The following is a 24780-nucleotide window of genomic DNA, read 5'->3' as shown; positions in this document are numbered from 1 at the left end:
TAAGATGGGATCATTTGAACATCTGACTTGATTCTCTGAAATGAACCAAAATCATTCAGTCATTACTACCAAAAGGAATCAGTCTTAAATTCCATAACTATGTATAACATTTGTTCACCCTAAACACCAGGTCTAACATTTTAAGAATCTCAGTTGTATATTTCTCACAAATTCTACAAACCAGTATAGCATCTCTGGAGCTTAAACACATATTGATGATAATGGCAATGGTGGTGGTAACAATGATGATAATGGAGAAAAATGATGACCATAGCTAACAGCCCTTACAAACACGGTGAAGAACAGGAGGATGCATGATTTCTTCCAATATTCTATTCAAAAAAATAACTGTTTATATAGCTATGGAGAAATTAAGAATTTTTTTAAATAAATTCATGCTAACAAGAAATGCATAAAATGGGAGGAGAATCAGATATTGGAGAACCTTACAGTTCAGCCCCTACCTTTTTCAAAAATTAAATTTTAGAGCAATAGGCTAGTTCTAGAAGTCTGATGAATACTGCTCACTAATTTCATTTTATGCCAAAAAATATTGTTTCTGCTATAAAATTTACTTTGAAGCTTTCTGTTCTAAAGACACAATAACTTGCACCAGAACAAAAACATTAAATGACAGAATGGTATAAAATGAAATCCTCTAGGAATATTCTTACTGGATGAAAGACACAAAAGTTCCCAGTATCAGGTCACTCTCAAGCCATAAAAAAGAACTTTATTACCAACACTGTTATTCTGTTCTCCATAATAGTGAACTAAATGCCCTATTTTCCAATACATCTAAAAAGGTTCACAGTCATCCACCTCCTCTAACACCAAGCACTTGCTTCAAACTGTGATATCTCCTCCTCTGTACATGTGAGTGTTACAACAAGGAGACTGAAATAGTTGTAGGCACAGCTCTCCTTCCATGAATAACTGTCAAAATACTCATTTCTCAGTTTTAAGCTATCCGGAAATCTGTTTTTACACTAGGATTTCCCAAAGTATAAACAATTCATGTGGGAAAAAGATTATAATTTTTTATTATAAAAAAGAGAACAAAAGCAAGATAATTTTTTGGTTGCTACTTTACTAATAAATCTTCTACTCAATTTAGGGCAATGTAAAGAAATAGTAATTTTTACCTTAGAAATTAGAATCATGCTACCCTTCCATTGTAGCTGATGACTGACCTAAATGAAAATCAAGATCCTATACACTACTGGAGTTGTAAAGAGTTTTGAAGATATTCAATTAAAAAAAACTGTCTTGAATTATATAATTAACTACTGAATAAAAATCCTAGGAAAAGACAAAGATAATTGAGATTTAAGAACATTAAAAGCAGAAATAATGAGACTTGCCTAACAAGTTACACAAATTTTGATATGTATTAGTTACAAATTATTAGTTAATGAGAATACCACCTTATATTTGAGTTCAAAATACTTTGTCATATATTTCCAGAAGCCATTTTTTTAAAGGGAGGAAAAAATGAATTTTTTAATATTAACATCTAGCAAATAAAATCTCTTTTCATCATAGTAATGATTTGGCTATCTACAAACTTATGCATAGAAAAACCTTTTATTCCTAGCTGATACAGGCAGATAGCTAATGGTAAGCCCTACTGATATTTGTCTCAGCAGTCATCTTAACAATATTATCAGGGAAAATGTGACACAGGAGTGAAAAGACAATGGAGAGGTTCTGGCACTCTCAAGATTTTCCAGGTTTACATATCTTTCGATTCAGTCAGAAAAGGAAAAGAAAAAAACTAAAAGATCCAAAAAAAATTTCCTAAACATAGACTATGTTAATCAGACTCTATTTTCAACAATTTAGAAATGAAATTGAAATCACATGGGCATATAAAATATAAAATAAAAATTATGCATAGCCACAGTTGTTTATAATTGCATAGGCAAATAGTTCTCTTAAAAAATGTTTAAATTCTCTGTAGAAATATTCCCCTTCCCTTTTCATGTGCCTTCAAGTCAAACCTAATCTCTCTCCCAGACACCTATACAATCTCACTTTATTGTTCTATTACTCAAGATTGCATGAAATCAACCCCAAAGGAAAGGACAGGAGTTCTCTTTCCACAGAATAATCTTGGCAAAATAAATTGATGTGTGTTTAACCAAAAGCACACACAAAAAGCGACACAATCAGGCAAATGTTGTAAGTCTTTTCTCCATTCTTACTACAAAGTAGTATTTCTGTCAATTTTATCAACAGATTCTCATTAAAACAAATGCCACATTTGATAAATAATAAAACAAGAAAAGAAATTAAAAATGCATTTAAGGAGACTTTTTAGAAGAATCTTTTTTTGAGTTTTAAGTAAAATAAGCAAACTAGCATTAGGATAATTAATTAACTTTCAAAAGGTTACACAAATATGGAGGAAGACAATGATACTGGCATATGTTAGGATAAAACATTTCATAGAAATATTTCAAGTATCATATCTAAAAAGCAAAACATATTTTAAGACAGTAAAATGTAAGATATATTTATGATTTATAATCATTGCTATAAAATTATTCCATATGTCATGAGAATACTCAAGATTCCACTGAATTTCTCCCCAAACAATAAACATCTCTAAATAGTAACCATATTTTGAGTCCATTGTCTAACACTAGCATCCCCAAGAATATGATTACAGAGCAAAATAAATTGAACACAGTATAAAAATGTCCTGGACTTTCTGACCAAAGACATGTTTCCCTATTTTTCAGTTCTTTGCCATTATGCTTATTTTATTTTTAGCAACTGAATAATACCCAAAATAGTTCCAATGCCATAGTTACTTATAATTTTCATATTTAATTGATTTTTATTCATTATAAAAACCAGGATTAAGAATGACCTAATAAATAATTCCCAAGGAAATAAGGGTGAACTCAAAGAAAATAGTGCAAAATAGGTTTCATAAAGCTGGGAACAGAATAGATAACATTATTCATACTATTAAAACTATTCATAATTACAGTGAAACTTGGTAAGAAATAAAGTACCAAAGCATGGCTTTTAAGGTCCTTGTCACAAGAGTTGGTTAAAGAGAGAATCAGAATGGCTCATTGTCCATTTTAGTTTAGTTTTTTTTTTTTAAATACACACCTGAAAATTGTCCTCTAATGACAGGAATGAACAGAAAAGGCAAGTGTGAGACTGAAATACTTCATCTTTGTTGGCTTTTTAATCAAGAGTTCAGTTTCTTCAAGGAATAAGTTATAACACACTTTAAAACAATGCTTTACTTATAAACTCTGTGAAATGCACAAGAGAATAATCGTAGCCCACATTTAAAAGGATGAGAACTTGAAAAACAGGCATGCTTGCCAGAAGGTTGTGTTCTAAATAACACAGTGCATTCTGACTGTCACCAGGATGAAGATTTTGCAAGGTATATCAATTTAGTCTCAGTAAAAATTGTGCTCAGAATTATGTTTTCCTTTTCAAATTGAGACTTGGGGAGTTACTGGCACAAATCTCATGATGGAGTACATGAGACAAAATATCATTTACTTCACCATTTAACAGAAGTGTTGAGCTTCTACCATCAACCAAAGCAGCCCTCTATGCTTTGTATTGGTTTCTCTAAAAGTACAAATCATATGTGGAAACTACCATGGAGAAGCTTGATGCTGAGCAGCAGGTAAGACACATAAATTATAATACATGATAAAGAAACAGGTGCCTACAATATCCTGAGGATTCATATTGGGTATGAAAGAAGATGAAGATTATTCTGCAATGCCATTTAATCCAGATCTCAAATGACAGATTAGATTTATATATGCTAATAAAGTAAAAAAGATATCCCAAGTAAAGACAAAAGAGACTCTAAGGGAAAAAAAAACTGGAAAAACTGAAGTATACAGGGAGAAGTGTACAGTGATTCAGGACTGACACCATCTGAACTTAACTTTAGCAGAACTGACCTGAAAGTAGTAATTAAAATTAATTGAAACAGACTGAAGCTGATCTAGAGACAAGTGTGAGAAAGTGATCTTTAAGAGTTCATAACCCACTTCAATCTAATGTATGAAATATGATATGTCAAGAGCTTTGTAATGTTGTGAACAACCAATAAAAAAAATTTTAAAAAAAAAGGTAAAAAAAAAAAAAAAATAAGGGGACAATAGTTTAAGAAAATGGTCACAGGGCCCTAAAACAGTGAAAAATTGAGAAGGGGCAAAGGTGAAAGGAGCAGATTTGGCAGCCAACTGAATGCAGCAGGTAAAGAAAAGGGGTCAAAGATATGTTATCCTAATGGGCTAGAAAGTTTCCTTAAAACTGAATTATTTCTAAAGCTATCTCATAATTAAATGGGACTATTTGAGGCCAAACTGAGAGCTAATTTCAAAATAAAAAAGGGGGGAAATATTCTGTATAATCTAATCCTGAATTCAAATGAGACACCTAGAAAGATTACCCCACATTTCCTTCACTCTTTTATCTTTTTTTTTCCCATTTTGTTTTTACCTTTCAAAATGAGTTGGCAAAAACATGGCTGGAAATCAGCCAAGTGAGAAAGGAAACATGAAACTCAAGTGTCATCTGATCATAACTTGCCTTTTGAACTCCAGGCATTAAGCACTGAATGTAAGAGTAAGCTTTGCCCAAAAGTAAAGTTCAATCCATGGATGACAAGAGATAGGGGAATGAAGGGCACTGTATACAAACTCTATCTTCTCACAATATCGCCTCCAGATATTCTAGGAAAAAAAGCAGGTGAAATAGTCAAACGGGGAACAAGTGATGTCTGCTCAGCTTATCTTCCATATTTTTGTTCACATGAAAAGCAGGGAATAGAATCACTAGCTTAAAAAAATTTAGCATTCATTCATTGAAAACATATTCCAACAAAAACAGAATGCATACGGTACATCCGAAACATTGTGCTAAGGCACAGCAGAGACAAAGATTATTCAGACACTGGCACTTATTCATAGACTGATTAGAGAGAAAAATAAGCAAATAATCCATAAATTGGAGCATAGTTACTAATGAAAAGTAAGTAATGAGATACCATTTGGGCACAAAAAAAGAAATGGCATTTTCCCCCTTTGGAAAGTGATCTTTAAGCAGATTCCAACAATTATGAGTAGTTTTCCATGCACATCAGATGATGGAATTGACAAAGAAAAAAATTCAAGGCAGAGGGAACGTCACGTTAAGTAATAAGAAGTGAAGCTAAGCATGTTCAAGAAATTGTAATTATGCCAGAAGTCGTGGCCCATGCCCACAATGCCAGCAGCTTGGGAGGCAGAGGCAAAAGGATCACAAGTTTAAGGCCAGCCTCAGCAACTTAGCTAATCCCAAAGCAATTTAGCAAGACCCTGTCTCTAAATAAAATATAAAAAGGGGAGTGTGGCTCGGTGGTTATGTGCCCCTGGGTTCAATTCCCAGTAGGAAAAAAGATATATTGCAATTATGATGGCATTTGTGGAATAAATAGTGAAAAATAAGGCTCAAAAGTAAACAGGAACTGTGTGTTGGGGAAACTGTTATAAAGAAGAGCTGGACTTTATAATGAGCATATCATAAATGGAGAACCACTAAAGAATGTCAAGCAAGTTGGTAAAGATTAGTAGTGAGACTAGGAGAACGTGATACTCCGGGCCATTTTGAATAAAAATCAATAGGATTTAGTGACTGCTCACTTAAAGGTGGGGCAGAAGGATGAGTATGTCACAGGAGAAGAGTCTAGAAAAACGGAGACTTCTGTCACTGTGCTGACAGCGGCTCCACTTGGTGGGACAAGAAAAGAGGGGCAAAGAATGGGGTTGAGTAAAAGGCAACAAATTTAATTTGGGAAATGAGAAGTCTAAGAGGCCTGTATGACATTCTAGTACAGTCAGGAAGGAAAGGTCAGAGCTCAGGGGAAAGGCATGGGCTGAAGAAAAAGAACTGAGAGTCCTGTTCTAAATGAAATAATGTAAGCAACTGAGGTCACCTTAAAGGGTACTGAGACAAAGATTGTAACACAAAGTGAGATGAGGGCCGAGAAAACAATTCTAGAAAACTCAGAAACTTTCCAACTTTTGAGTGTTCAGATAATGAACAAAACCATGAACTGAGTCCAAAAAAAAAGGCGGGGGGTGGGGGGTAGGGGTGTCTCACTATCACCATCTGTTGGTACTGGAACTTACTTGAACAGCCTTATACCTCAAACAGCTTTTAGCTTACTATTCCATCCAAGGAGTAGAGCTTCTGAAATAACATCTAAGTGCAGACGGATAACAGAGGAGAGGAAGGTGCACACCACCAACCAACAGCACCACGGCAGCCAAAGGAAGAGGGCCTTCTTGAATCAAGGAAAAGACCATTACAAACACACATTCACTCAGCAAACAGACAAATCAATGAAGCGCAAGAAACTCCAGGTGATAAACATTCAGTGATCAAAACACAATGCATGTCCTTGAAGAGGTGATGGGTAAAATTAGAGCAAAATCAAGTAAGAAAAAACTAAACATGTTCCTCTTGGTTTGGCTCTTTGAAGATTGCAGATGACCCAGAGACTGAGCTCAGGCACCAGACCTCCGTGTGCTGACTAATCGTAGAAGTGAGACGAGGGAACAACAGGTACAAGCTTCTCTGTAAGAATCTCAGCTGGGAAGAGACAGAAATAAGGCAGCAACAAGAGGCAGTTAAGAGAATATTTTACAGATGTGCATGATATCACAGCAAGAGACATCTAAGCTCCAGGAACCTACGACATAAACAGTTAAATACACACATATGACAGAGAAGAACAACATTTTAAACCCACTGTCATTTTACAATAGACAGAGGCCTGAATTATTAAAATTACAATCCAACGTTATTAATTTTAATTATTAATGATGCTCTTACTACACTTGGGACTAAGTCAAGTTGAAAATTAGAAGGCAATCCTGAGGTCACAAAATTCAGTTACCCTTAGAGGAAGAGGAAAATGAATGGCGATACCTGAATGTATTGGTATTAAAGATAGGCATGGGACCAGCTCCCTGTTAAAGAGAAATACATAAAACATTTTAGAACTGGGTGTACTAGCTCCTTCAAAAGATGCTGGAGAGGGATAAGAAAGACATAATGGGAAGAGAGACACAAAGTGACAGAAGCAAACAAGTACTCTAAGTACTTAAGGACAATTTGATTTAAATTAGTCTGACAGAGTCTGCATCCATTTCATCACTCCAGCAAATAATCTCAGTATGATATTATTCTGATGTAACATAGGACATAACCATATACATGGGAAGAAGAAAAAAATTCTTATCTATCTCTAACCAGGCTATTGAGAGTCAAGGAGGCAATTAGAAGAAGTCAATATCTAACCAAAGATAGTAATTCATATCGATGTCAATAATTCAACTTTATTTTTGCAGTTATCATTTATAAAAGTTATAACAAAGCCTGGAAACCTTACATGACTTTAATAAAATAATCAAATGCATGTACTCACGAATGTTTATTAAATGAAAGATGTTATTTGGATAGTTGAACAATTGTCAAAATAATTTACGATAGAAGAAAAGCACAGAAATGATTCCACCATCTCCTCCCAATACATTCAAACACTGCATTTCTTTTTTTAAAAAGTCTTCAAAAATAACAACATTTTAGTATACTATCAACTTTTGGAAAAAAATGGAAAAAGATCCTCTAGTAATGATTTGTTTGAGACACAAACAGAAAGACTAACTGGAATGAGAAAATAATTAACTAAGTTTTCTTTCAGAACAAAAGTGCTCATATGTTATGAACTTGGCAAAACTGCAGAGATAGATTTATATATGTATCCCTTCCTTCTTCTCTCCACTCCACCCTCAACTCCGTACAAATCTCAGGTTACTGAACCTAACAGCGTACAATTATAACTCTCCAGCTAGGTAGACAAAGCTTGGAAAATTAGGTCATGAGGTTGCTACAGGGACTCCAACCATCTGTCTGGCAAGTGTGTATGACTTCCTCCTCCCTGTGATCCTGTGGTACAATGCCCAGTAGGCAAGATAAGGAAAAGGTTAGCAGCACTTTCTATAACAGAGATAAAAACATTTTCATCCAATCTCCTAGAATGTGGTCAAATTCAGGTACCTCAATCCTTCCACAGCCAACAAAATAATCAATGATTTTATGACTATTTATCTAGAATTTTCTTTGTAAACAAAAATCATTTATTTTAAATTCAGTACCAATTATGGTCCAACCTATATAAATTGACAGAATTTAAAAGAACTTTTTGATTCTGCTACCAGTTAAGCTCTCTGCAATGCAAATAAATAAGTTTTGAAACAGATAGTTATGAATCTTTCATTCATAGTAGCTAACTAGAAACACATGAGCCAAACACATTGTGAGGATCAGTTCAATGATGTGTAATTTGAGAGGTATGTTAGAAAGACTTGGCTCCACTAAAGGAGGAGGAGTCCACATCTTTCTTTCTTGCAAGTGAAATGCAAAAGCAATTTTACAACTTTGTAATTCATATGGTGATCTTAAAGCTGCCAACAATTAAGTTCAAGATAATAGATTTTTTTCCTATCTCTAGTGTTTAACATTTAAGGCTGAAATCTTTAGTATGACTTCATTTTATAAATAATGGTTTTCTTCATTCCCAGAATTTCCAAGGAAAAAATACTGAATAGTACATATAAAATAACACAAACCATACTTGTCTACTCTAATCTGAAATTGACCTTAATAGTTAAAAATCCTGCAAAGGGAGTACTGGTATACTGTCATTTTCCCCAAAGCTCATAAATAACAAATGTTCCACTGTGGAATTATTGTAAAATAATATGTAATTTAGACACAGACTTATTTTATAACCCAGAATATCATTATAAATAAAAACATAATCTGAAATGTGATCTCCTACATTTGAGTAGGAAAGTGTAAAGTCTAAATATTTGAACAGAAACATGGGAGCAATTCAAGAGAAAGAGAAAAGCCACAAAGGTTATCCTTTATTTTCTATATTTTTGACCATTTACCTAGAATTTTATTGCTTCTTTTAATTTAAGCTTCTAACAATGGACACTCAGAAATGACAAGAATCAAGTCTGTCTTGTCAATTACAGTATCTTCATTATTTAGTAACATAACAAGCACTTAATAAGAATTTAATATTTATTTACTGACAGATAAATTTCACTATCTGAAAAAAAATTATTTCCTATTCAATAAAGCTGCACATGTCCAGGACTGTAAGATCATGAAAGTAAACTGGGTTATATTAGCCAATGGGCCTACTAACAACTTACCCAAACCTTAATCTTTTGCATGACTATCTCATATCTAAGCACATCACAAAAGAGACCACTGGAGAAAGCTGAAACAGATCAAACAAGATCTAACACCACAAAAAACAAAACAGCTTCATAAAGGAATGCTCACTGTGTATCTCCTTTCATTATGCATTTGTGTACATAATTACCTTCTACACTTTTTCCTCTAAAATAAAGTTTTGTCCTTCTCCAACGACTGTTATAGTTGACAGAAGTAATAAAAACAGGAAGAGCAGGGCCAAGGTTGTGGCTCAGTGGTAGAGTGTTTGCCTAGCATGCACAAGGCACTGGGTTCAATCCCCAGCACCACATAAAAATAAAAACAAATAAAATAAAGGTATTGTGTCCATCTACAACTAAAAAAAAATATTAAAAAAAATAATAAGAACTCAAAAACAGTGAGAGTAAAGAAGGAGGAAGAGGAAGCTGAAATGATCACAGCTAGAAGCTTTGAAAAAATCTTTTTTGGGGAAAAACATACTTCTGGCTGAATTAGTTGCTCTGACTGTCAAAGTTAAGCCATGTTCTCAGATCAATCCCTGCAAAACTCTACAGACTCTTAAACTTCTTTGGAAGAAAGAAAAAGCTGGCAGGCTTGGATTAGCTGCCTAATCTGAAAAACAATCCAGATTCACATCTACTCTCTCTCTCTCTCAGGAACTAACAGAGAAGTAGTTCCCTCTACAGATCAGGAAGGATCCTATCAACTTAATGCCCAAAATACAGTTAATGTTCACATTAGCCTAATAAAGTCAAGGTCAGCAAGAAACACTTAGCTGTTAAATCTTGCAAAAATAGGAATTCCCACATTAGGAACTCATAGCCTAGTGAATACATATTTATTATATTCTTACATCAAATAATATATTGTTTCTTAACAACATATAATCATAGTGCCTTAGACAATGCACATGAACAATATAGTGGCAGTAATGGTTCATTGGTTCTTGAGAAATTTTAGTTTCCACTTTTAGTACCATCGAACTATTTCTACATCTACCAAATTCTACCACCACTTGCTTTCCCAATAATTTTAGCACTTATTGATTAGTTTAGAATCTCATTTAAATTTTTCATATTTCTAGATAACAATAGCTTAATGATACCAGCACCTCTGAAAACCATAAATATTACCCAAAATGTAATTTTCCTCCATTAGTCTTCTATATTGTATAATTAATACATATAGGTGGAAGAGGGAAGCTCTGGAAGACTTTTATTACTGTTTGAAGACCCATTAAATGCTATGGCATGGCTGGGCATGGTGGTGCACACCTGTAATCCCAGAGGCTTACAGGGTGAAACAGGAGGATCACGAGTTCAAAGCCAGTCTCGGCAACTTAGTGAGGTCCGAAACAACTTAGGGAGATTTTGTCTCAAAATTTAAAAAAAAAAAGGGTTGGGGATGAGGCTCAGTGGTTAAGTGCCTCTGGATTCAATCCCTGGTACTCCCCACCAAATTTTTTTTTTTAAAGAAAGACAAGAAAAAAGAAAATGCGATGGCATGTCCTATACAAAAATTAAAATTTTTATGTAACTTCACTTGAGATATAGTTTAAATCAAATTCTGAAATTCGCTATAGTGATAAGGGACTTCTACAAAATATAAAAGAAAATCAGTAGAATATATGTATTTTAATATATAAATAAAACTATGGAAACTATCTTTCTTTTTTTTTAGTTGTAGGTGGGCACAGTATCCTTATTTTATTTTTACGTGGTGCTGAGGATCGAACCCAGGGCTTCACATATCCTAGGCGAGCACTCTACCACTGAGCCACAATCCCAGCCCATGGAAACTATCTTTCTAACTAGTATAAAAACTCAATATTATTAAGATGCATTCTGTCTAAAGTAAAGCACTGTTGACATATTTAATCTTATCTGGACAATATTTTAGTCTCTTCATAATGAAATTTTACTATTTTCAAAATAATTTACTTACCACCCAAATAAGTGAGAAGGTGATGAGGGCTTCAAACATTCCTTTGTTTCAAACCCTCTAACTGCCTAAACTTGACCATTACTGTCCTAACCATTGTGAATGTCTCTCTTATTCTGACTTCCCTCTCCATGACTGAGATCTCACCAGACAGTGAGTTAGAATACTAAATGGAAAGATATCAAAGTTATAAAAAGTATACTTTTTAACTAATGTCATATGAGGGTTGAAAAAGGCTGCCAGATATTGGGGCTAAAGGATGGGGAAAAGCAGGGAGGAGGGAAGAAGGTTGGAGAAGGGGCGGTGAGGGAAAAACCCACAGGGTCATTTATCTGCTTCAAGATCTTTTATCCGACTATTTTCTTCATGAAACCATGGAAAGTAGCAAGGCTTAAGATAAAGTTGAAAAATGTGAAATGTAGCCAAGCACATGAATGCTGTAGTAACTTGTGCTGAGACTTTTTGTTGAGAAAGAAAAATGTGAAAATGAAAATAGTAAAACAAAAAGCTGATGCTTTAAACAACTGATTCTGCAATTATACAAAAATAACAAATACACTAATATATAAAATTATTCCTAAATTTAAGTAAAATGATTTTTTATTACCCTTTACAAATTACTATTTAGGTTTGGCCATCACACACTATTCATTTTAAAATACAAGTGATAAGTAAATCTATGAATTAATGCATATTAACGTCATTAGGGAATTTATTTTTCTCAATTATTAAAAACAATCTAACACATATTCTTTCGGTCATACACATTAATCCCACACCTTTATATAGGTGAGTATCATGTAAATAATGTTACAAGAATTGGCCCAATGACCAGATTTTTATCACAGAAAGAATTCCATTGCTTTTAAATTATTCAAAATCCAACAAGGCTCCACAAAAGAGCTGAATGAAAGAACTACCAATAAAATAAATGTTCTCTCTTGACTAAAAGGATCTTGATGAATTAAAAATATATATATAAAACACTGTAATTTTTTTGTACCAAAAAGAGGCTATACGGGAGAAGTTCTAATAACAGAGAAACGCAGTAAAATAACAAAACTCAATCTAAGATCTGGTTTCAAAATAAATGTCTTTAGATTAACAAAATATATTTTAAACTCCCAAATACATATATGTTGTCAAAAAACAGTTAAAATTTTTAAAACACACTAGAAAGAGAAATTAGAGGTTACTTATACATACATACAAAAAGCTGAGAATATTTTGTTAGAAGAAAAAAATCCACATAGACATAGTATTTTCTTCTGTATATCAAAGAAATAATCAAGTGCAATTTGCATGTTCTGACAGAAAACAAGTCATTAATATTCTAAGTTACTTACGGACTGAATTTCAAGAAATCTAGGCCCCCTCAAAAACAAAGCAAAGCAAGATTTTTAAATGTGACTGACTTCCACTAGCTGTTTAGTGAATCTTCTTTACCCTCACAAGTATATCTTTCTTTATATTTTGAAAGTCATCATGACAAAAACTGTCTCATTGTTCATTCATGTCTAAAATCACCATTAATCTCAATTGTCAAAATTGTAGAAAATTAGATAAATCGTATTTGACATATTCAAAAAGGATGAATTTCATACTTATTTTTCTTTATGCTTTATTTTGCCACTTGTACTTTATTCAACTTTTAAATTTCTAATGAAAATTATTCTTAAAAATTATATTACGAACATTATAATTAGTAGGAAAAGAGCATGTGACCAGTAAATATCCCAATAACATACATGAACTTGGAGAATAAGGATTAACTTAGAGAGGTAATAATCTTATGATATTAATATAAGATTTTCCAAATAAAATGAAATCAAAAGCCTTCAATAATGGACTTTTAAAAATATTTTTAAGTACAAACTTCCCTTCTTCTATTGATTTTTTTTTACTATTTTCCCTTTTCTTTTTAATCTCCCCTATATTATGAACACGAGTTTTCAACTTTACTCTTATCAAACACAAAATTTATTTAACAAACAATTTTAGCACATTCTTAAGTTCTATGATTGAGGTTCTGTTCAGAAACTTTATGGCTCAGAATTGTAGATAGCTCAAACAGGACCAGACTGTGTCTGCAAAGAATATTACATTCGTAAATTGCTATGCCACAAAATAGAAGAATGGTTTAACACAGGACCTCTGTTTTCACCCAAAGACATGCAAGTCGCCTTTCTTAAGTCGTATATAATCATTTGAGTATCACAAGACTGAAAAAGAACACATAAAAGGCTATATTCAGAAAGCCATATGATTACAAGCAGAAATTCACACAATTCTCAGGTTTGGTATCTTTATTCTCTCTATCACTATGCAATGAATAGTATACTGTACTGTTACTTATAAAAATGAAAAATTACTGGATATTCAATTCTCCATGAGCTCTGAATGTGGGAATGTGCAGATTTCCCACCACTCCCATCCTGAGGATCCATTTCACACTTGTCATACACACCCATCTCCTTGCCTGGAATGCCTTCATGTCTCACCTCATTCTCTCCTTCTCAGTTTCAAAAATTCATCCTGAGATTCTCCCAATACTTTTCTGGCTTCCTCGGCAACAATGAGCCTCTCCTTTACTATGTTCTAGAATATAAACAAGAATTTATTTGTGTGTATTTACACACACACACACACACACACATTCACACACACTTCTTTTTTCTTCATTTAACCTCCCTTTCACCTACAACTGTGACCAGTGAGTACTACTATTCTTTCAATTTCTTAAATAGGAAAACTAAGGTAGATAAGGTTTCTCTGATTTCAGAGTCCATTGTCTGTCTTTTAATACACACTTCCTTCAGCTCTGCAGCACTGAAATGGTCCTCTACCTGCCTCTGTTCTCTGGGTCTCCTGAAGACAGAAAGCAGAGACCCTGTCTCCACCTCTGTATTCCTAGTGCCTGGCACAGAGCAGACACTCAACAAATGCTCAACAAGTGAGGAATGAATAAACAAATGAAATTCGGTAATGTTCAACTTCCTCTGTGAGGAAACACTCTATCCCTTCTAAACTTTCTTTTAAATTTGTTTAAGCTGTAGATGGACACAATACCTTTATTTTATTAATTTATATGTCATGCTGAGGATCAGACCTGTGCCTCACACATGCTAGGTAAGTGCTCTACCACTGAGCTACAGCCCCAGCCCCCCTTCTAAACTCTTATTCTGCAAAAAGTATGATCACAAGTGCAAATTTCACTCAACAAGAATTTTGTGAGTGTATACCCTCTGTGATGTGTTGTGTTTAAATACCACAGGGAATTTAAAGATAACTGTCCTCAAGAAACTTAAAATTCAGTGGGGAAAAGGGGTAAATGACTAGATAATGCTACATGTACTTGTTTTATTTTTCTTAATCCCCACAACTGCCTCTTTATTTTTTGTTTGTTTGTTTGTGGTTATTTTTTTATTGGATGTTCAAAACATTACAAAGCTCTTGACATATTATATTTCATACGTTTTGATTCAAGTGGGTTATGAATTCCCATTTTTACCCCGTATACAGATTGCAGAATCACATCGGTTACACATCCACGTTTTTACATATTGCCATACTAGTGACTGTTGTATTCTGCTATCTTTCCTATCCTCTACTATCCCCCCTCCCCTCTCCTCCCATCTTCTCTCTCTACCCCATCTACTGTAATTCATTTCTCTCCCTTGATTTTTTTCCCTTTCCCCTCACATCCTCTTATATGTAATTTTGCATAACAATGAGGGTCACCTTCCATTTCCATGCAATTTCCCTTCTCTCTCCCTTTCCCTCCCACCTCTCGTCCCTGTTTAATGTTAATCTTTTTCTCATTCTCTTCCTCCCTGCTCTGTTTTTAGTTGCTCTCCTTATATCAAAGAAGACATTTGGCATTTGTTTTTTAGGGATTGGCTAGCTTTACTTAGCATAATCTGCTCTAATGCCATCCATTTTCCCACAAATTCCATGATTTTGTCATTTTTTAGTGCTGAGTAATACTCCATTGTGTATAAATGCCACATTTTTTTTATCCATTCACCTATTAAAGGGCATCTAAGTTGGTTCCACAGTCTAGCTATTGTGAATTGTGCTGCTATGAACATCAATGTCGCAGTATCTCTACAGTACGTTCTTTTAAGGACTTCAGGGAATAGTCCGAGAAGGGCAATAGCTGGGTCAAATAATGGTTCCATTCCCAGCTTTCCCAGGAATCTCCACACTGCTTTCCAAATTGGCTGCACCAATCTGCAGTCAAACCAGCAATGTACAAGTGTACCCTTTTCCCCACATCCTCGCCAGCACTTGTTGTTGTTTGACTTCATAGTGGCTGCCAATCTTACTGGAGTGAGATGGTATCTTAGGGTGGTTTTAATTTGCATTTCTCTGACTGCTAGAGATGGTGAGCATTTTTTCATGTACTTGTTGATTAATTGTATATCCTCCTCTGAGAAGTGTCTGTTCAGGTCCTTGGCCCATTTGTTGATTGGGTTATTTATTTTCTTATTGCTTAATTTTTTGAGTTCTTTGTATACTCTGGATATTAGGGCTCTATCTGAAGTATGAGGAGTAAAGATTTGTTCCCAGGATGTAGGCTCCCTATTTACCTCTCTTATTGTTTCTCTTGCTGAGAAAAAAACTTTTTAGTTTGAGTAAGTCCCATTTGTTGATTCTTGTTTTTAACTCTTATGCTATGGGTGTCCTATTAAGGAATTTGGAGCCCGACCCCACAACATGTAGATCGGAGCCAACTTTTTCTTCTATTAGATGCAGAGTCTCTGATTTGATATCAAGCTCCTTGATCCATTTTGAGTTAACTTTTGCGCATGGTGAGAGAAAGGGATTCAGTTTCATTTTGTTGCATATGGATTTCCAGTTTTCCCAGCACCATTTGTTGAAGATGCTATCCTTTCTCCATTGCATGCTTTTAGCCCCTTTATCGAATATAAGATAGTTGTAATTTTGTGGATTGGTTTCTGTGTCCTCTATTCTATACCATTGGTCCACCCGCCTGTTTTGGTACCAGTACCATGCTACAACTGCCTCTTTAAAAGATAAAAGAATCTCATTCTTCATAAATTTGTTCCAACACTACATACTTCTGGATTGTTGAGATATAGATCAATCAACAGGTTAAAAAACAGTTTAAACAATTTCTATGGATCTTAAATATACAATCTCTTAAACCATTCTCACTTAGCCCAAGAGTCATTTAAGTATAATATATTATTAAAGAAGATAATAAAATCAAGGATACTCTGCAACTACCCTTGCTTTTTCTTTTGTGAGAGGCAGCATAGCCAAGTAGAAAGAGCATGGGTTTTGAAGATCAGGATTCTCATTCCAACTCTGTCCTATTCTCCCCATGTGAACCAGATATAAGTCCCTGTTTTTCTGAATCTATTCTTAATTTATATAATATGGAGATTGAGGGGATGTGGATATAGCTCAGTTGCTAGAGTGCTTGCCTTGCATGTACAAGACCCCTGGGTTCAATCCCCAGCACCACAAAAAAAAAATAATAATAATATGGAGATAAAGACCTTCTAGAAAGACTTCTTATAAAGAGCCACACGTGTCAGCCTCTCTTGATGCATCTTGAAAGGTATTGGTTCTAACTTTCACGTAACAATATAAGTACTTCTGCCCCAATGTCAATAACACGTAATGTTTACCAAAAGTGAAGTACTTGAAAAAAGCTACTTGTGATAGGAAAAGGTGTCTTGGTTAAGATTCAAGACCCATAAAATGTAGTTAAGCCTCAGGTTTCTAGATCATTTGCCTCTTCCCAACACATACTCTACAAATCCCTTATTCCAGATTCTCTGCATGGAAAAATCAAATTTAGTAATTATTTTCTATGTAAAGATCTAAAAGAGCAAAAAGATGTTACTCTGTACTAAGAAAACCATTTTCACAACAAATCTTGGAGTAAAGAAGAGAGAAATAAATCATGTATAGTGCCCAGGAACCAATCTCGGCACAGAGCATACGTGGTATTATATTTTACTTTCCAAGTCATTTCTCAACTATTTCTATTAAGCAATTTTGCAGAACACATAAAAAGGTTCCAGTATATTCTAAATCTAATTTATAATCTATTGACTTAAACAACACATTTACTGGTGTTGTTACAACTGAACATTCATATGCAAAAAGAAGTTAATCACATATATTAAGCCTTTCACAAAAATTAACTCAAGATGGATCATAGACCTAAATGTAAAATACAAAACTATTAAACTTTAAGGGGGAAAAAATGGCTCTGGACATTAGCACCATTCTCTCAGAAACCTCTGCACCATGACAAAGAAAGGGGAGAAAGAAGTGAAAGCACAAAATATAAAGGAGAAATTCAAGTTAACTTCTAGCTTCTGCACCATGGAGGTCAGAAGAACAGAAATAAAGAATGCTGGAGGCCGGGGACACTGGCACAAGTGTTATACTGTATATTATAGTCTAGAGTTTATTTCTCAATGCAGCTAGACTATGCAATCATCAAGACCACCTCTGAGACATTCACCTTGCTCGTGTCAAAATAGTCCCTGTTAACACTTTGCCTTGGACCTGTGGCATTCTGGACTAGTTGTTCTCAGAGTGGCAGAGTATGCCATGTACACAATGAATCATATCTTCTATTGTCTTAATTGAAAAATCAAAAAATCAAAAATCAAAACCAGTATAAAATACAGGTGGCCTTGGGCTTAGCAGTGAGTTCTTAAAATGACACCAAACCACGACAAAATTGGTAAATTGGCTTTATTAAGATTAAAAGTATCTGTTCTGACAATAACACTGTTAAGAGAATAAAAAAACAAGCCAGTCTTTTTTAACACGTATCTTAAAAATATGCTTATATACTATATATATGTATATATATACATATATATATAAAGATATAAATATGATATATATACATATACATATACATTTTTTTTAACTTTCAGAGGTGAGGGTAAACTTCAGTGGTAGAGCACATTTTATTTGTATGTACAAGGCCATAGGTTCAATCTCCAGAATTACAAAAGAAAAAAACATATAATTTTTAAAACTCTTGAAACTCAACAGTAAGAAGACAAACAACCCCATTAAAAAGTAAGCACAAAGCCTGAACACATACCTCACCACAAAACATATGTGGATAGAAAATAACAAGCATAAAGATGTAACATCCTATGTCATTAGAGAATGGCAAGTTAAAGCAACAATGAGACATTACTATGCACCCATAAGAATAAATAAAACCCCCCAAATTTACAGAATTAAATGCTACCAAGGATGTAGAGCAATAGGGACTCTCATGCATTGCTAGTGTGAATGTAAAATGGTAATCATTTTGGAAAGCAGTCTGGCAATGTCTTACAAAGCTAACTATAATCTTACCATATGATCTGGTGATCATACTCCTAGGTATGTATCCAAGTTATTTCAAAACTTGTGTCCACACAAAATCCTGCATATGAAGGCTCATAATAGCTTTATTCATAGTTGCCAAAACCTGGAAGCAACCAAGATTCTATGTGATACTGTTAAGCAATAAAAAGAAATGAGTTATTAAACTTCAGAAGGCATGGATTAACCTTAAATATATATTATTAAGTAGAAGAAGCCTATGTGGTAAGGCTGCATGATTCTAATTGTATGAATTCTGGAAAAGACAAACCTACAGATACAGCAAAAAGATCAGTGACCCTTGGGGTAGTAGGTGATAGGTGAAGCACAGAGAATATTAATGTGTTGGAATTATTCCTGATACTGTGACATTATGATGATAGAGATATCAAAACATAGAACTTTATAGGACAAAGAGTGAACCTTAGCATATGCAAATGTAAGAAAATCATTGTGAGGTCAAAGGATTCCAAGATAGAATGCAGATTGTGACAAAAAGACTGTTAACTGTATTATAAATGTGTGCAACAATTTCACTAAAGTGCACACAAGGAAAAAGGTGTTTAGATAACTCTGGAAATGAGTGAAGACAAAAAGACTAAAAAGCAAAAGGAAGCCAGGTGCTATCACACACACCCGAAATCCCAAACACTCAGGAGACTGAGGCAAGAGGATCACAAGTTTGAGGCCAGCCTCAGCAACGTAGTGAAACCCAACTTTGAGTACTCAGTGTCTCAAAAATAATTTTAAAAAAGAATGGGAATGTAGCTCAGTGATAAAGTGCCCCAAGGTTCAATCCCCATAATAAATAAATAGATAAGTAAATGCAAAAGGAACTACACATAAGCACTGTACTGTAGTTGATAAAGTTGTTTCCCATGAGAGCACAGGTTAGTAATTCCAATATTGCTATCTTTGTATAATGGAAATGAACAATTAGGCAGATGGTAGGAGCCAGGTTTCTTCCAACTGTTTGGAGTACATTTATAGATAAATGGGTTAAGACCAGAATGATACATAGTGAATAGATTACAGTTAAAGATATAAATATGAATTCATATTTAGCTTAATACAGCTAGAGAGTCACACAGAAATATATATGCATACATATACACATATGTACAAATATGTATAGTCACATTCCTATACACGGGTTTGCATACATACATACACTCCCTGCCTTTTTCACATAAAAAAGCCTGGAAACAATGACATCCCAGTAGCAACAAGTACACCTGGCACCCAACCTTGATTTCTAATACAATTTCCAAACAAAAAGAACCAGATTCCTTGGATAAATGGCTAATTCTCAAACTGGTACAGGATATATATACAAGAAGAGCCTGTAATATCTTATAGTACCAGAAAGTAAAGAAAAATGCTTCCAAAAAGAAAAAAATTCACATTAATGGTGGTATGTCAAAGGGACACCAGGGCCAAACTGTAAGAATTGGGGTATCAAAATAGACTGGATTATAACCCAAAGTATAAAACATACATCCATGATAACATAAGTAAATTATGACCAATAAGAGTAAACAATGAGTAAATAAAGTGGAGAAAAAAAGAAAACTCCCCATGAAGGAGAATTCCAAATAATGATCACAGATACTCTTAACCATGAGGCTGGGGGTAAGGCATGAGCATAACTCTCTAGTTCTTACGGATGAGCTGTACACAGTGACTTCCTTCCAAGAGTACAGGATAAAAAAGGGGGAAAATGAGGAATTTCACAGTGGATAAACCTTATACTGCCTCAGTCAGGCGATCAAGATAAGTATCAACCATGATAAATCACACTGACAATATGTACCCTTGAATACGATGTGATAAAAATGGCAATTTACCTCTGTCATATTCCTTCCCAAAACTCATGCTCACAGTCTAATTGTGAGAAAAACATTACACAAATTCCAAAGGAGGGGAATTCTACAAAATACCTGACCAGTACTCCTTCAAACTGTCAACATCATCAAAAACAAGAGAAGTACACATATAAAGACATGAATTGGCGTGAACGTATTTTATATACAAAGATATGAAAAACTGTGCTCTATATGTGTAATAAGAATTGTAATGCATTCTGCTGTCATATATTTTAAAAAATAAAATCAATTTAAAAAAAAAGAGAGAGAGAGAGAGAGAAGGCTGAGAAACCACCCCAACTAAGAAGCACCTAAAACATTTGATTACTAAATGTAATGTAACATCCTGGACAACAAGATCTTGTAATAGAAGACATTAGATAAAAACTAAGGAGGGTTGAGAGTATACTCAGCAGTAGAGCACCTGCCTAGCATGCAGGAGGCCCTGGGTCTAATCTCTAACAACACAGAGAGAGAGAGAATATAAAGTATGAAGTTCAATTAGTAATAACAAACTGATACTAGTTTGTTAATTGTAACAAATATCAATATAAGTTGTTAATGAGAGGGGAAACTGATATAGGCTTATATAGGAAGTAACTGTACTATTTCTGTACTTTTTCCATAAAACTATTCTTTAAAAAATGCATTTTTTAGATCCCATTTAGAAATGTGTCTGGAAAACACTGAAGAGGTTTTATTGCAGCACTGAAGAACCTTCCACTTTCTTATATATATTTAACTTAAAATGTTTAATACTGCTTCACTACAGAATTTTTCTCAAGAAAGTATTTTCAATCACTAACAGCTGCAAACAATTTCATGCAGTAATTCCCAGCAGGGATGTACTATAGCAAGAGTACTTTAAAGTTCCACTTTTCCCCTTACACACCTCTGCAGATGTCTGAAAGTTTGTAACCTATTATTAACTTATGTTGTTTTGTTCTGATCCAAATACCTGCCAAATATGTTTAATATGACTCAGAAAAGCTAACCTAAATTTTAAATAAATCAGATTAATGCTAAAATACTCATTCCACTAAAACTTTAAGCAAGCAAAAGAACTTTTTAAAAAAATATCATTTTTCTCTTCTGGATACTATTTTTTTATTATTATTATTATTATTATTATTATTATTATTATTATTATTATTATTATTTAAACCTGATTGAAGTGAGCTGCTGCAGAAAACAGATAAATGAAGAAAAGAGGAAATAAAAAGCAGTGGGGGAGAAGGTGTGTAGTATAACATAAGAAAAGACTAGGTTTGAAATGGATCAAATAAGAACAGTAGAAGCAGAGAGAGTAGCAAGCCTATGTCATGACAGAAAAGGTACCTCCAAAGAATTAGCATAGGTCAAAAACTTGAAAGGAGGAAGAAGCTAGAGACCAAAAAAAAAAAAAAAAAAAAAATGACGTCTTTAGTCACAAATTGTTCAAAATTAACAAAAGAAACATCTTAAATACAATTTGACTTAAAGTACTCTCCACTATTAATTCCCCATTAAAACTGCTATATAATGACACTCAGTGATATTAGCAAGTGAAAATAAATTATAGAGTGAATGCACCAAGTATTGTGAACTATGGTTTTCTCAGAGTAAGAATTAAACACAAATTTTCTTTCTTTTCCCTCCTGTGAAATGAATGATTTGTGGAATTTTACTAAGTCTTAATCTATGTATTCTGCACTATAAGCATTCTATGAACATATTACATTTGTGATATATTGGCAAGTCTATAAAGTGTTTTAACTTTCAATTTTTAAATGTGAATCCATGACAAAAAAAAAAAAATTGCCACACCAGCAACTTAAGAACTACAGCAACATGTTCAGAAAGCTCCACTTCCAAAAAGAAAATATACACTAGGCGAGAGGGAATGAAAATGATTTTAACTTCAATAGACTCACTGCCACGTTATCTACATTTATACACACTTTCCAAAACTCAGAGAGCTATAGAATGGCATCTTTCCAATGGCAATAAAGTAGGAACAATACACAACAAAGATATTTCAAGCTTTCCGGGTTTGTTTTTAACATAAGGAAGCCTTCCAGGAATCCCAATTCTGCCCTCAGAGATGACAAAGCCAAATATCAAACTGTTCACACACATGTGAAACCAAGTTTTATCTAAATGCATCCTAAGATATTAGCTATTTTACCTACTCCCATTATAATTAGAGGTAAAAACTGAAACCTTTTAAAGAAAAACAATCACATATTTCACTGAAACATATTTAGTAAAGAAGGATTCCAATTAATGCTTTACTGTTCTAGATGTCTACCTACCGATTCAAATCCTACTACCAAAGAGACCTGTCCCCAAGAAGAATCCGGCAATCCTATGTGAGTACTACAGGAAAAGAAGGGTTTAAGAAACAGCATGAAAACAATCGGTGCAAAGATTGTTCATACAGGTATTACTGAAATTAAAAAGGAGAGAGCAGGGTCTTTATGGGTGGGAAATCTACCCCAAACGCTGTAACTGACAACAACAGAAGAAAGGCCATCATCCCCAAAGTAAAATGGTGCAAGTAAAGTGGAACAAGCTGAGAAAGGAAAGTCAACAACAATCAGAGATTGACAACCATCCCAAAACAATGAGCCATCTTAATTTGAAAGGGTGAGACCCTATCCCTATGGATCACTTTGAAAAGACCCGCCCAACTTGGGGTGGGGGAGAGTAGTTTTGAAAGCCCTAATGGGAATACTCGGTCAGTAGCTGACCCACCTAGCAGATAAGCACAGGTGTATCTGCAGAAGCCCACGTTACAGGGAGTATTACACGGAATCTTCCCTTCCCTACCTTCCCAAAACCAGGTAGCCGCGAGTGGAGGGACGCGGGTGGGCACCCACTCCGCGGCGCGCCACGATGAGGCGCGCGGACGCGCTCCAGCGGCAGCGTCCGCGCACACCTGGCTGCCAACACCAGTTGAAAGCAGTCAAAGTGAATGAGGGCGGACTCGATGCCTGGCACCGCTCAGATCCAAGCACACAAAGGCGGGTTTTTAAAGTCAAGGGGTAGTCAAAGCCGCCGAGCCCCGGGGCGGGCGCCTTTTGCCGAAGGGGCTCTTACCTCGGAACCGCCCTCGAAGCCACGGCTCTTCCCGAGGCTCCACGAACCTAGACGAGGTGGGAGGCTGACGCGAGAAAGACCCTAACCTGGAGAGCGCCCTCCCGATCCCTCTTGAGCTGCAGAGTCGCCTTCCGCGCCCGGCTGAAAAGAAGGGCTCTCAGGGCGAGCACCGCGCCCGCCTCGCGCCCGGCGAGACCGCCTCGCTTGCCGCTGCCTGTGAAGTCTGGAGCTGCCCGCCCGCTCGCGGCCAGAGCCTGCCGCGCCGCGCATGCCCAGTGCCCGCGCGAGGAACAAGCGGGCGAGCGCGCGCGTGGCCGGGAGCGGGCTCCGCTCTCCGGGTCTTGACTGCAGCCGAGGTGCGGAGGCTCCGGTCCACCCCAGTGCCCGAGACCCAGGGGCCGCGGCGGCCGGAGGGAAGGAGGCGGGGCGCCGCGCCAAGTTATGAAGGCCGCGATCAAAGTCAGACCCGGGTTCCGAGCCGCAGGCGGATTTCCAGAAGTGCCCCAGCGAGACCGACTAGCAGTAGGAAGACACGGGATGGGCAACAGAGCTTGTGGAGAGGTTCGACCTGGCGAGAGTGCATGGCCCGGGCAGAGGGAGCTCTTCAGTTGCAGCGCCTCGGGTCCTGCTGCACAGATCGTGGCCTTTCTCCTGTGGCAGTAAACCTGCCGCACCTAGTGACCAAAACAGCCTTTTGTCTTCCTTCTCTGGACCCCTGGCCTATTTCCTCCTTTTTGTCGCTTTCCTCTTTTTCGTCTCCCTGTGCGGTAAACCTGTGGTACCCAGGGTCCTCCAGGGGTTCCTGAGATCTCCAAACTGCCTGTCCCGTGCTTCATCCAACAAGCCCAGACCCGCCTCCCGCAGCGCTGCCTCCGATCCCATTTTTCATTGTAGCTCTTGCCAAGAGCCCAAGAGCCTGGTGTAGTTTGAAGTAGTGAAGACTTTTTTTTTTTTTTTTTTTTTTTTTTTTACTTTTTACTTTTTGTCTCTTGTACCTTAACCAACCTTCATAAATTTCACCTCCTCGCTGAGGTAGATCCACAAAATGAGAAGTCTTGCGAACATTGTGCTTTCTTACTGTTATAGCATCTTAGTTGACATAGCTACGCCCCCACACACCCTGGTGTTCTAACTTCCAACTCAATTGACTTCCAATAGTCAACGAAAGACTCTAAATTAAACTTGGTTAAAATAGCCTGAACCTGCCTGCTTTGTGAAGCAT

At 35.7% G+C, this 24780-nt stretch overlaps 1 protein-coding gene across 7 annotated transcripts in view; it reads right to left on the bottom strand.

The window, feature by feature from the left end:
- Nucleotides 1–23779, bottom strand: part of Eps8 (EGFR pathway substrate 8, signaling adaptor) — a 165713-nt gene extending 141934 nt beyond the window's left edge. For 2 of the 7 annotated variants that reach the window (XM_021730746.3, XM_021730750.3), the window contains exon 1: nucleotides 23559–23700. The gene's annotated coding sequence lies outside the window, so the exon portion shown is untranslated. Of the gene's footprint in view, nucleotides 1–13736; nucleotides 13834–23288; nucleotides 23307–23558 lie in introns of those variants that run through there. The other 5 variants (XM_021730748.3, XM_021730749.3, XM_078015195.1 and 2 more) reach the window with 5 other exon arrangements.
- Nucleotides 23780–24780: the final 1001 nt, after the last annotated feature.

This window comes from Ictidomys tridecemlineatus, chromosome 6, assembly GCF_052094955.1.
Source record: "Ictidomys tridecemlineatus isolate mIctTri1 chromosome 6, mIctTri1.hap1, whole genome shotgun sequence".
Lineage (NCBI taxonomy): Eukaryota > Metazoa > Chordata > Mammalia > Rodentia > Sciuridae > Ictidomys > Ictidomys tridecemlineatus.
The sequence above is the reverse complement of the archived record's forward strand: the minus strand, read 5'-3'. Positions and strand labels throughout refer to the sequence as shown.